The following is a 13,446-nucleotide window of genomic DNA, read 5'->3' as shown; positions in this document are numbered from 1 at the left end:
TCAGAATGACTATCATCCTCTACTGGAATAAACAAAGTTCAAATGAAAATAGACTGAGGGGTGCGCTCAGCAGAGATCTCCCCAAGGCATTATAATGTCATTATGAAGAAGAATGTATTTTTAATAACTGAAACACAGCCATAAATCTATGATCCCTGTCGGTCTTAGCTGGACTTTGACCTGTGTTAACTTTGTCTGAGGGCTACAACCCAACAAAAGTGGAAATAACAACAATAAGCACAACTGAACTGAGAAAACAAATCCTTTAACCCTTTAAAACCTGAGCAAATTGGCTTAATTTCTTTCAAAAATGTGGGAAGAAGGCAACAAGCAACTTAACAAGAAATTACCCAAAAATAAGCAAGAAATAAGTAAAAGGTTACAAGAAAATTACCTTAAAAATAAGCCAAAAAAACACAGACAATAAAATAGAGAAAAATACAAGAAAATGACCTAAAAACAGGTTTTAAAATGGTTTAAAAAAAAAGACCTTAACAATGATTTTAAAAAATCTAACATCTAATTATAAATATAGGTTTTTTATTTTTAAGGTCTTGTTTATTTGTGATTTTGACATTACTTGACACATTGCTCATACTGTTTTTTCCCCCATGTTTTCCAAAGAAATCAAACCAATTTTTTCTGTTTTCAGAGATTAAAAATGCTTGTTAAAGGTGTCTGAATGCAGCATGAGGGAACTGATGTCAATCCAGGTGTTAAAGGGTTAATTCCTGCACAGATGTAAATTGACATGCCGTCCCTTAACGTCAACAACAAATGCAAGAAGATGCCTAGCTCATAAAATTTTGCTAGATGTGGACGGCACTGACCAAACAGCAATATCTGAGTTGGGTTGAGAATGTGTTGGCCTGGCAGAGAAAGTAAGTGCCTCAACATTTGTAATATTAAATATATATTTCAGAAGATATCATTTTTAGATTGAAAAAAAACAAACTTGACTATTTTACAGACAACAGATATGATGTTTAATAATCATAAAATATTCTACACTGTAGCTGTCCCATTGCTTTCTTTAGGAGAATTTAAATCAGTAATCATTTCCCACATATATACTTTTTTTCCACAGTTTTAGGTGTGCGCATGTAAATGCAGCTACTAATCTTGTTAGTGAATGGACCAGCCATGTTTCAGCCATGAAAGTCAGCAACAGCACAGAAATAAGCCATGTCTATTGGGCTGACACGTTCTAGATCTAGCCTACAGCGTTGAATTGAATGTTAATTTGTTGCATATTTGAATTTGGCCTGCTAATTTTTCTATTAAACTAAAGCAGCTTGTAAACTGTGGAGATTTTAGTACAAACATATCTTAGTCCAGCCCTTGTATAATTCTTCTTCTCTAGTGTTTCTGTCAGATAGGATCCACTTTGTTTTGCAATGCCTGACTTGCTTGGGTTACTGCATCCTTCTCCTTATTACCCATAAGACTTTGCACTTGAGGGTAGTTTACTGCAGTCGGTTTGGATTCCACTCTTACTCTTTAACAGCTTGTACCACAGCTCTCTTGGCAGACGCCTGACAGTGTTTCAATGTGTTTATTTGCTACTGCCGCGTTCCAACAGCTCTGTTCACACCAAATGACCCAAGGAAAGGGAGGACACACAGCAGAGGTCAAATAAACCACTCGTGCTGGATGTGAACCCACAGTGACTAACACCATCAGCTGTTTTTAGCCTGCTGTTGAGCTGCAACAGTAGATCTTTGACACAGTAACCAGGGAGCAGGTTACATTATCTGACAACTCTGTTGAAATATCAACCTAAAGCCATTGTGTCTCACAAACCAAAGCTTGTAACTACAGCGGTGAATTATAGCAACTACCCCCCAACACCCCTACCAACCACAAACAAACCCAGATAGTGAGCTCACAGTCCCTTAGCAACGGCTGAGGGGATCTACAGTAACAGCCCTGCTAGGAAAATCAGTGTTAGGGTGTGGATTCAGAGAAACATGACAAAATGGGATTTCATTCAGACTCTACATATATGATTCCTGAGGGAGCTCTGCTGAAAGACGTGACAGTCTGAATAAGAGCAGGTAAGAAAACTTTTATCACTGTGGGAGAGTTGGTGAAAGACTCTGTAATGAACTGTAACCCTATAGTCCAAACCACACACACATGCTTTCTGTTAAAATGCTGCTGATAACCCTGCTTGTCCAAGTCACTGAAACTAAACGGTCGAATTTGTTCCAGAGGTGTGTGAATTCTGTTTTTCTTTCAAATGTGTCTGGCCATTAAAATGGGCTTGTAAAAAGTGCTGGCTGTGTGAACTGTGGAACAGTGCTGTCCCAGGACAGAAGGAAACGTCTGCCATATCCTCTTTGACTAAACACAGAGTTAATCTCCAATCAGTCAATAAATCAGTCAAACACTATGCTGACAGTGTGACTAACTCAGTTAGTGGAGATTTAGTTAGGCAGTCTTTGGGCTTCATTCTCATTGTTTGAAAGATTTTTGATAGCAGTTTGGTGACAATGCCTTTTCTTTTTTTCCATGAAGGTGCCTTGTTTTTAGACTTCAATGGATGCAAAACTCATTTTATAAGAAAGAACAGCCCTTTATCATTTCAAAGTCGTCAAGTTCCACTCCTTTGACAGGGCTTTCAGTGTACAGTCCCCATGCCAAAAGTCACCCTTTACATCTGCATGATATGCCCCTAGATGGTATCAGCTGAGAATGTGGCCGGAATGAACCGGTCGCAGCGTTACTAGACGCCACTGAACGGCTGGATGGCACCTGATACACAGACGGGCAGCAGCACTTGAGAGTGAGGCCAGGGGCCAGACGGAAACTGTCACAATACCCCACAGAACAGCGTCAGGTTGAAATGCTGCCAGTAACAACATAATAAAAAAGCATGAGGATGCCTATAGGGTGGATGGGAGGGGCGTTGGATGGGTCCATGTGGGAGTCCAGTGTTCCGTTCCCATCATAATGTGATTTTTTTTAAACACATTACCATGTGCCTCTTTCTCCTAACCCTAACTATCCGTGGCAGCATGTACGTTTGTTGACATCTCGATGTTAGTTGCCATGTGCTTTTGTTGCCTAAACATAACCACATGCAGTGTAATCGACCATGTGCTTGTGTTGTCATCACAGTAGTGAGATCCCAGAATGTAAAGAGCAGACGCATAGTTGTCACATATTGCCACTTTGCACGGGAACTCTGCATCTACATATATGCTCCAGGCCATATCCTTCCGTGTCTGCTGTGTTTGATAAAACAAAACTCTGTATTTTAATAGCAAAACATGTTTTTTTTCCTAAAACTAACCAAGTGTTTTTGTGCTTAAACCCAACCACACATTAATTACAGCACTGTCACAGCATAAAATTGAAGATTAAGAACATTAAGTTTCAGCATATCCACTACATAGGAAATGTACAGGTTTCATATATTCATGGTTTGCAGAAATGTACAATGCCAACATTTCTTCTGTTAACTGGGGTTGTCAGGAGTGTATTCTTTGCACTAAGCATCAGTGAGGCACATAATGAAAATTACTGCACCACTGCATGTGTTCAATGTGATCACTCCTTACCTACACATTTTGAATGACTTTGATTGCAGAATGCCTGTGAGAAATGGTATTTGTTTAGATGGAAATGCAAAAAATGGCCAGTTCAAGCTGTAATTCATAACAAGAAACAGACATAAATCTGGTGTTCTCATGGTATGCAAACAAAACAACACACACCAGATTACTTATGGCAAATGTCCTCGAGTCTGTACATGCTGTTCTCAGTCACATGGCCTCATTTACCCCTATCCTCCTCAGTGAAAATTGTATTCACTGCCCTAAGAATTATGTGGTGTGGCAGTTTTTCTTTCTTTTTTTAAAAATACAACCATCCACCTCTTATGAGAAAACTGAGGTAATCAGTCTGTGCAGCTGCAGTACAGGGTTTAAAAAAAAGTTCAGATTGACCTTCCCTCACCCAAATATACTGTAAATTGCATCTGCCATAAAGTTCTGCAAGCTGCCCACAGTGCAAAATTGTAACCAATGTGGTGTTACTGTAAAATGACTAAAGCACATGTGTTAACGTTAGATTTCTAAATGTAGTGTTTGTGAAGACTTGATTTTATCATAAAGATTCCAGCGGTAGAGAGATGACAGGAGGAGAGATGGGGACTGACATGCAGCAAAGGTCCCAAAGGACAGACCCAGACTGGGAGGGCATAGCGGTTCATCGTCAACGCACAACATGCTAACCAAGAAATGTAATTTATTAGAGAAAAAAGATCAGCAATTGTGATTATCAACGCATCTCTATATTGATACATTATTGGCTGACATTTGATGAGAATGGAAATGCTGTGAATCATATCAGCTGCTAACCCATTAAAACCCTTTGAAAACAGACCTCCCACTGAAGGCCACAGGAGGTTGTTGTTTGCATGATCCTGTGTAAACAGATATAAAATAAGAACCATAATAGCTAGAGCATGCATTCTTTTTGCAGCAGAAAGGTAAGGATGCTATCTTCCTTATGACCTTATAGTACCTACCTTAGGTGTGGTACAAACATAGTACTTTGCCGTAATTTTGCTAGTATTTCTCAGTAGTGGCCATGTGAGAACGCTGTTTCCACAGTCCTGTATATACCCTAAAATGAAAACCATAATAGCTAGAACAGTCATTATTTTGCTGTAGAAAGCTAAGGTTTTTGTCTTCCATTTCATCACATTGTACACAAGTATTGATGTCATTACACCACAGTATGCTGTGCAAAAACGCATGGTGGCACCTGAGAAATGAGTGATGAATCCATCACAATGCCTTTTGCAGTCTGTTCATAAAAATAAGCATATCTAAAAAAATGTAAAAAGATTGTATATGTATAGTATATAGTACAAGTAACTTAGGGCAGTGTTAGGAAATATTTGGTTATGTTTCTACATTTGAAAATCTTTTAGATCCTCGTTTTGTGTTTTTATTTTGTATTTTGTTTGATTTTTGTATATTTTGTTTGATTTTTGTATATTTTTGAAATGATACAATTTCAATACTTTTTTTCAATTATTTTGGTTAACTGACTTACATAACCTTCAAGATTAGTTGTACAGATTTTAGGGATATGAAGCATTTGAAGATACTCCAAGAAATGACACTACCATTTCTGTTGCAGAATTCAAGGGGTTAAAAACCGCCATCATCATTATCAAAACCCCAAATAAGGAAATATCTTTTGGAAGAATGCTGTTCATCACTGCAATAGAGAATGGAAAACTTTATGACAAACAGCACTCTTCTGGAGGCTCATGGGGACACAACACCTATTACTAAAATGCTATTTTAGTTTTTTGTCCCTTTCATCTTTTGTCACACATCTGTATAAGAAAGTTGTACAGATTGCAGAATACCCAGAAAAGCTTCCTGTATGCAGCGTAATGAAAAGTTAGAACAGCCCATGTGGTTGACACATTACTTGAACATATTGAATCCAAAACAGAGCCAATTCTTTTTGGAATGTTTCAGCTCTATAACAATAAATTCAATGCAGATTCGGAACAGATACTTTGAAGAATTTTTGTTTATGTAATACATTCATCCCATATTACACAATATAACAGCGCAGAGAAGGCCCATTTATAAACTGTCATCATCTGTATCTTTGAACTCCATACCAAGGCCTATAAAACTGAGTTTTCAACAAAGCAAACAGAGTCATTAAATGTGTGTACTGTGAGTCACGCAGTATTGCTTATTGGCTCTATACTGACTGTACACCATCTGCATTTGCAGTTAAATATGTTGGATGTGATCAATGGCAGGAGGAAGCATCAAGCAGAGTGTGGCGCAGGTGAAAGTACGTGTACGTACGTCCACAGTGGGCAGAGGAGGAACTTCCAGTCTAAACCCTTCCATGACAGCCCAGTGTTCACAATGCTTCCACCAAGACGGCGGTCCTACAGAGACGCGGGGCTGTCCTCCAGAGACTCAGAGCTGCTGGGCCTTCAAGGTGACTACATGCTGTCTGTCACTACACCCTTAGATTACATGACATAGCATAAAGTTATATTACTCCATAATATTGTGTCATATCATTGCATTTAATGTTGTATCATTCATTTAAAGTCACGTCATGTCAGGATGTGCAGAATTCATCAAAAAGTGCTGCTCTGTCAGTGCTTTTGGCATACAAGCATTATGCCAAAAGCCAACTTCCCGGAGTCCATGTGGCTGGATGGCGTCAGATTAGAATGCACTTGGACAGAACTCATTGTTATTAGATGCAGGCAGACAAGATACAAGGTACTGAGTAGATTTATTAGTCATTTTTTGTCCTTGATCCTGCTACATCTTTGGAGTTGAAGGATGAGTTGATTAAAATCACCAGTTACTGTGAAAAATTCTATCTGGTTGCTTGGGCATGTAGCTGCTGATGGTGTCATATAATTCCTGCAGTGCATTTTTTAAATTTGCATCAGAGTCTTGTGTCCTATCTGCTCTAAACAAGGTCCACCCATCCAGTGCAACAGCTTGATCCGGGATGTTAGGAGTTAACCATGTCTCTGTGAAGATGTGCACAGAGCAGTCTCTGATTTCCCATTGCTGAGTGAGCCTCAGTCGCATCTCATCCACTTTATTCTCCTGCGAACATACATTAGCCAATAGAAGGCTCTCCTCCCTCTCTTCGTCTGATGCTTTCGGTTTTATTTCTCCCCTAGGTCTGACTGGCAGCTTGACATATGTCGTTGGTGGGTATGCTCTTGCGGTCTGCTGCATTCAGTCCAAACCCCACACAACTTGATAGGTCCATCTCTATCATAGAAAAGCCGTGCTTCAGCAGAAGGGGCCATGGAGTCGAAAAAATAGAAAAATACAGCAAAGACGTAGCAAGGGTTTGAGGAGCTACAGACTGCTGCATCTACATGTGCTGCCAATATTATATGGCACCGGGCATGCCAACATGCAAAACACACAGGCAGCGTCACTTGAAAACGCATCAGGACAGAACCATTGCATGCGCATGAAACACAGCGTCAGGTAATAACGCAGACGTTTTTTTCCTACACTTTACCATGTGCCTCTTTTGCCTAAACCTAACCATCTTTGCCTGAATGTAACCATCGTGACAGTCCGCACTGTTGTGCAAACATATGGGCCATTCTACATCATCCCACAATGTGCATGTGTTGACATCATAGTAACAGCATCCCGGAGCATAAACAGCTGACACAATAGTATACGTCATGAGTAGACGCAGAAGTTCACTGACAGAGCGGTATCATGCGACAAGTTCTGAGTGAGAACATGTTGGGCTGTGTTGTGTCATTTCAAGCCTTGCCATTTAATGTTGTGAATTATTGGTTGTCAGAAAAATAGCATGGCACCATTCCAGCGGGGATTGTGCCTCCAAAACCAGGTGTTTCTAGCCGAAACAAGATCTTTACCTAACCATAATCAAGTGGTTTCTGTGCCTAAATATAACCACGTTAACCACAGCCATTGTTACAACGTCAAGTTTCAACATGTACATAATAACGTGCAAATGTAACATTTTCCTGCTTTGTAGAAACACACAAGTCTTTCTGGTTATTGGGATGCATTTCATTTTATATTTTTTTGTGTTGTATTATTTCTATTGATGTAAACAACAGCTCATCTTTTCTTATGTCATTTTGAGCTATATAATTTCATTTTGTGTAGTTTTATCTTGTGTCATGTTGTGTTGTGTTATGTTGTGTCACTTCATTTGGTGATGTGTCATGCCACTTTGGGATATTTACCTTCATGTACTTTAATAATATTTTGACACTTCATCTTTGCATGTTCATGTTGTCAGTACTAGCACTGCAGGTTTAAGAACCAAACTAAGGTCATTATAAATAAAAAAAATAAAAAATGAAATAATAAAATAATAAATAATAATTAATAAATTGGTGCCGTCTTGTCATTTTTCCTGTTGTAGTGCAGGGATTTGGCTGTCCCCTTCAGCAGAGGCCCAGCAGTGGAAGGGTGACACACAGGGTGACACCACAGAGCAGAGGGGGAGGAGATGGGAGTCTGACACTGAGCAGTCTCAAGGGCAGAGGGGCAAAACCTGCGTCAAGGTCCAGTACTGGGAGCAGACCTCCAGAAGGTGGAGCTCCCACTGACTGCCATCACAGAGATCCAGTCAGTGAAACAGCAGGTGAGTGAATAATATCTTCATATATCCATGACTTTAACTTTTGTTGCATAAATCGATACCTGAGGTGTTACCCAGTGCTGCATCCTCAGCCTGTTACTGACACCTTTCACTGAAGATACCACAAGACAATATTTGATAATATCCATATATATTCCTTCCATGTTGGCCTTCCATTCCTATCTTTCATGATCTTTTCATGATAAATAGTGCTTTTTGTTAATGTCAGCCTCCCATTTGTTTTATTTTAATTTATGATTTCATTATATACTGACATCATATAAAAATACATAGCAATAAATACAGAAAGGGCAAGGGTATAATCACAAGCTTTACCTCCCCTCTAACCTCTATTTTGTCAAATGATTTCATGATCATAAAACAGTGATTTAGTGTCTTCATGCAGCCACAAATGAGTTGTGTTAACATGTAGCATCTGTGAATCAGACCTCTGTTTTATGCTTGTTTAGTTGATTAACAATAGAAATAGAAAAACATGTGAATGAAAACACTTAAATCATGAGTTCAGAGATATAAAACACTGTATTGGTGTTTGTAGAAAACAAGTTGAAATAAATTAGGAATATTGCTCAGAATATTGTTGTAATTATTGCACAAATTATTGCACAGTTAAGACAGTGTTTCAAAGAATTTTGTTAAATTATGTTAATGTACAGCTGAATATAATAAATGCATAAATAAACTACGAGGAATATTTGAAATATTTTCCTGTTGCAATGGCATTTGTAGAGTCAATGGAGATTATATATGAAAACAGCCTGAAAACACTAGTGCAGGGAGTGCGCACATTGTTGCTTTGTTTTGGCTTGTTTTTGTTAGTTGGGTTTGTTTTCTTTTCCATAATTTCAACCCTTTGAAACCTGAGCAAATTTGCTTGATTTCCTTCAAAAACATTCCTTCAAGGCTGGAATGTCTTTAAACATGAATCTTGGGGCACATTGGACAATGTACCTTGGAGTTAAAAACCACTCCCTGTTTCATGGCCAAACATGGAAGTTTGATGTCTCGCCACGGTCACACAGCATGACAAAAAGTCAAGCTTTTGAGAACTTTGCATGTCAAAGGTCTTTAGATTCTACAGACAAAGTTTGAGGTCAGTTGGATGAAATCTCTAGGAGTTTGAAAAGCAGAACTCCTAAAAATGACCCAAAATATCCCAAAATTGCACATTAAATTCAAAATGGCCAACTTCCTGTTGAGTTTAGGATATGGCTCCAAGTGACTTTTTTGTTCATCTAGTGATGTTACATGTGCATACCAATTTTCATACATGTTGGTGGGAGCAGCTGCGGAGGCTCCTTCATTGAAATTTTGTAGAGGACTCTATAAAGGCTTTTTCTCACACCTAAGCAAAAGACCCATAAAATACCATCATTTTCCCCCAGTTCTGATATGTATGCAAATATTCATGAGTTTTTGAGCGTTCAAAAAAGGTCAGTCACAAGAGAAAATAATAATTTTCCTCAGTTTTAGCAGAGCCCGCTTGCGATCGGTGCTGGAGCCCTGAAAACCAGATCTGATGTCTGATTTAAAAGATAAATTATATATTTGCTGTCTGACTCTGACTTTGCTGTATTGATATGGACTCTAAAATTCCGTAATGGGGACTAAAGCTGCTGTTTACTCACACTGCTGACCACTTGAAAGGCCTTTTGATCAGCACACACACACAAACACAACAGCTTGCATCTGCCTGTAAATCTCCATAATCATAACCAGGCGACTTGCACACATAAAGCCTTCCTCTGGCTTTGGAAGGGAGCAGCTGGGCTCATTTCTGGTGACTCCAACAAATAATCCAATTTCATTGCCAATTGACATGAAAGTTTCTCTGTTTTGCATTCTTGTAGTACTATTTGTATTGAGGGCAGTGTATGTTTTTGCTGCAGTTTGGGTAATTGCCTTTGGATATCCTCTAGTGAGAAGCAGACGCAGAGTGTCAGATATGCTGGATCCATCAGCCAGGCCCAGATCGGAGTGTTTGGACTGCTGGCTCGCGTTGAATGACATCTGCAGCATGAATGTGACTGAATTCAAAGCTGCGTCTCTGACCATTGACACACTCTTTGAAACATTCTCCTCCCAGAAACTCCCACAACCCCCTGCGACAGCGAGAGGCAGGGTGGTCACGGACATCCTGGCGCCGCAAAGGTTTCAGAGCTCCATCTGTACCTGCCTTCATCGGTCTGTGATGATGAGGAGCAGGACGCTAAGGCAGAGGAGATGAGGTATGAGCTGTCGGTGGTGGTGTTTGGGGTGTGGAGGCCGTGGCGAGTCATAGGAGAATGGCCATCTGCTTCATTTTCATGAGCTGTTCCTTAGATAATATCTTCCACGTCACATCTGTGGTTTTCACCCTCCTTTCTAGAATGTGGAGCAGAGCTCCAAAACAGGTCTCAGCAGTGATGTCAGTCAGAGGGTGGGGAAACAAAAAATATTTTCCCAAGCAATTAGAACAACTGCAGTGCATGTAAGGCATGCCCACTGGGTCGAAATGGGATTTGTTAAATTCAGGGAATCATTCCATGCAACAAATAAGCCAGAGAGGATGAAGTTACAGGATTCTCTGTTAAAGAAAGTCCTGTGAAGCATCAGTGTAGAAGCTGACACAGACCAACCCACTCAACAGAAAAATAAATGCTGGCATGACTGGCTTAACATATTAAAATCTGAAAGGATGCAGTAAATTTACTATCAAAACTACACTATTTTTCTCTATAATGCTACATATTAAAACATAACATACAAATTCATGATGAAAATAGAAACTGTGGCATCATGAGACTTTACTTATTTTGTATCTCTCGTGATGTCACAAACACCTCTAACATCATGGAATCTTGTGTTTTGGACGTTTTTTGTTGTTTTTTGTTGCACCACTGTTGTCCAGTAAACACAGTGGTGTCAGTGGCATGACACAAACTACAGATGATAACTTCATACTTTTTAGTTCATAAATAAACACAAATTTACAAATATAAAGACACAACTTTGGTTGAAACAGCTCATGTGGATGCTTTACCATCCAGGGGGGATATTACGGTGACAATTCTGGATAAAACAGTGACAGAACATCATAAACTTTTGTTCAATGTTTTTCCAAGTTTCATATGATGAAACTTAGTTTAAAGGAACGTGCAACATTTTGGGAACTCCTCTGGTTTAGTGTCTGATAGTCAGAAGCTGTCCTGTCCTGTACAGAGACAGCTCTGTGGATGATTCAGATCAGACTGGAAGCAGCTGTCAGAGGTCTGCTGGTGTTTAGGACCTCGACTACCACAGTGCATCACTGTGTTCTGTTTGTGTGCTCCTCGCAGGACTTCAGCAGAGGAGACTAACACGCAGGAATCTGAGGTCAAACCAAACAATGCAAACCCTCCACTGCTTCTCAGCCCTTCACACAGCAGTCAGAAGCAGCCTGACTCCAGAGTGGGGTCTCCGCAGCACACCTGCTGATGACATCAGAGCGCAGGACGGAGGAGGGCCGAGCTCAGAACAGATAACACACTGAGACCATTTGCCCTGAAAGAAACTCCATGTGGGCAGGACAGAAGGCAATGATGTGAAAACAGGCCTTTGCTGATAAGATCTGCAGCTGGATGGATGGATGGATGGTTGGAGGACCCACACTCTTAAAAACACGGGCTCCATAATGACACGTCTGCCCAAAATAAAAACTACCCCACATAGGAAAATAAGATTATGTGCTGCTGGATCAACTGATCAAACAAAGATGCCTGTGAACTGCTGGTACAACAAAATTGACTTTCTCTGTGTTTGTGTCTAAATAAAAGTCACATGATAGGGCCACACAGGAGAAACTCAAAGAAAACATTGCAATAAATTTGGGATTTAGCCTGTTATGGTGGACAGTGTGCCAGGGTAATCATGAGTTACCACAGCAGCTTTCATTTAGAACCGTAAAGCCTCTATTCGTCAGATTCTGCAAGTTATATAGACTTATATAGCCAAAGTTTTTTTGTGTGAGGTTACATTTAACCCTTTGAAACCTGGGCAACTTAGCTTGATTTCTTAAAAAAAAAAAAAAAAAAACATGGGAAGAAGGCCATGAACAACTTTAGAAGACATGAAAATTGCAAGAAACAAGTAAAAAAGTATAAGAATTTTATCTGAAAATCAGCACTAAACAAACAAAAAAGGAAATCACATTTTTTTTATAATAATTTATAAATCTACAAATTTCTTGCAATTTGCAAGAAAGAAATCAAACAAATTTGCTCAGAGCACAAAAGGTTTAAATACTTGCAGTAAAAGTGATGTCCCTGCAGAGGGGTTAAAGTTAAGAATACCATTTTCTTTAAGAAAAAAAAAAATCAGTCTGCTTCTTCATGGACTTTGCAAGATGTCAGCTTTGTTGGCTACAGGTCACACATTTTTTTTGTAACTCAAAGAAAAAATAATAAGTCTTCTAGAGATCTTTTTTATTTATTTAACAAACCAGCCAAAGAACTGCCTCCATTAGGATGACAAAAAGACCAGACAGGTGCATGAACAAAAGTGAGCTTTAATGCTGATGATAATGTGCAGAAAAACAAGCCAGTAACCAACATAAATCAAACTAAACTGAAACCCCCCAAGGAAAGACTTGGGTGAAGACAGCAGCAAACAACAGAGGACCACAGGAAGGATAACAGACAAACTGAAGAGGGACAAAGGAGACACACAGGCGTATATACACAGAGAGCTAATCAGGACATGGAGACACAGCTGGGGGAGGTGGACACAGAGAAAAAGGAGGGAAACACAGGGATTGGCTGAATATTGAAGGTGCGGCAGGAACACAAGGGTTTAGAAAACAAGACGAGAACACAACAGGTGAGCAGGGAAGACTGACAGAGGACAAACGGGACTGATACAAGACAGGTAAAACTAATCAGGGAAACACATTAGCTGTGTTGAAAACTGTTCCTTATCACGGAAATATTGCGCTATATAGTGTGTTCTGCATTTTGTATAAGTGTTCAAATTCTCAGCGGTTAATTTCATCCATAGTGCACTATAAAATACTCACAATGCACAGCAAATATGAGTGTATATATGATATACCCTACATTTTACTAGTTACTGGATATGAACATGGAGGTTTTTTATCTAATCACAGTAATTATGTAAACAAATAAATCTGAATACTATGTCAGACAGACAAGATGGAGTTAAAATGCGTTCGACACCAAGACGAGACCGAGACCCTCTAAAAGTGGTCTGACTGATCTCGAGTACTACAGCATTACATTTTACTCC

At 39.5% G+C, this 13,446-nt stretch overlaps 1 pseudogene across 1 annotated transcript in view; it reads left to right on the top strand.

Moving 5' to 3' along the window:
* Positions 1-12,882, top strand: part of LOC148189829 (uncharacterized) — a 43,519-nt pseudogene extending 30,637 nt beyond the window's left edge. The window contains exons 2-5 of the transcript XR_015776307.1: positions 5,775-5,991; positions 7,945-8,166; positions 10,271-10,412; positions 11,502-12,882. The product of XR_015776307.1 is annotated as an uncharacterized LOC148189829 (transcript). The remainder of the gene's footprint in view (positions 1-5,774; positions 5,992-7,944; positions 8,167-10,270; positions 10,413-11,501) is intronic.
* The last annotated feature ends 564 nt before the right edge of the window (positions 12,883-13,446 follow it).

This window comes from Plectropomus leopardus, chromosome 4, assembly GCF_026936395.1.
Source record: "Plectropomus leopardus strain MGB_pleo_1.0 chromosome 4, ASM2693639v1, whole genome shotgun sequence".
NCBI lineage: Eukaryota > Metazoa > Chordata > Actinopteri > Perciformes > Serranidae > Plectropomus > Plectropomus leopardus.
This window is presented reverse-complemented; position numbering and strand designations above follow the sequence as displayed.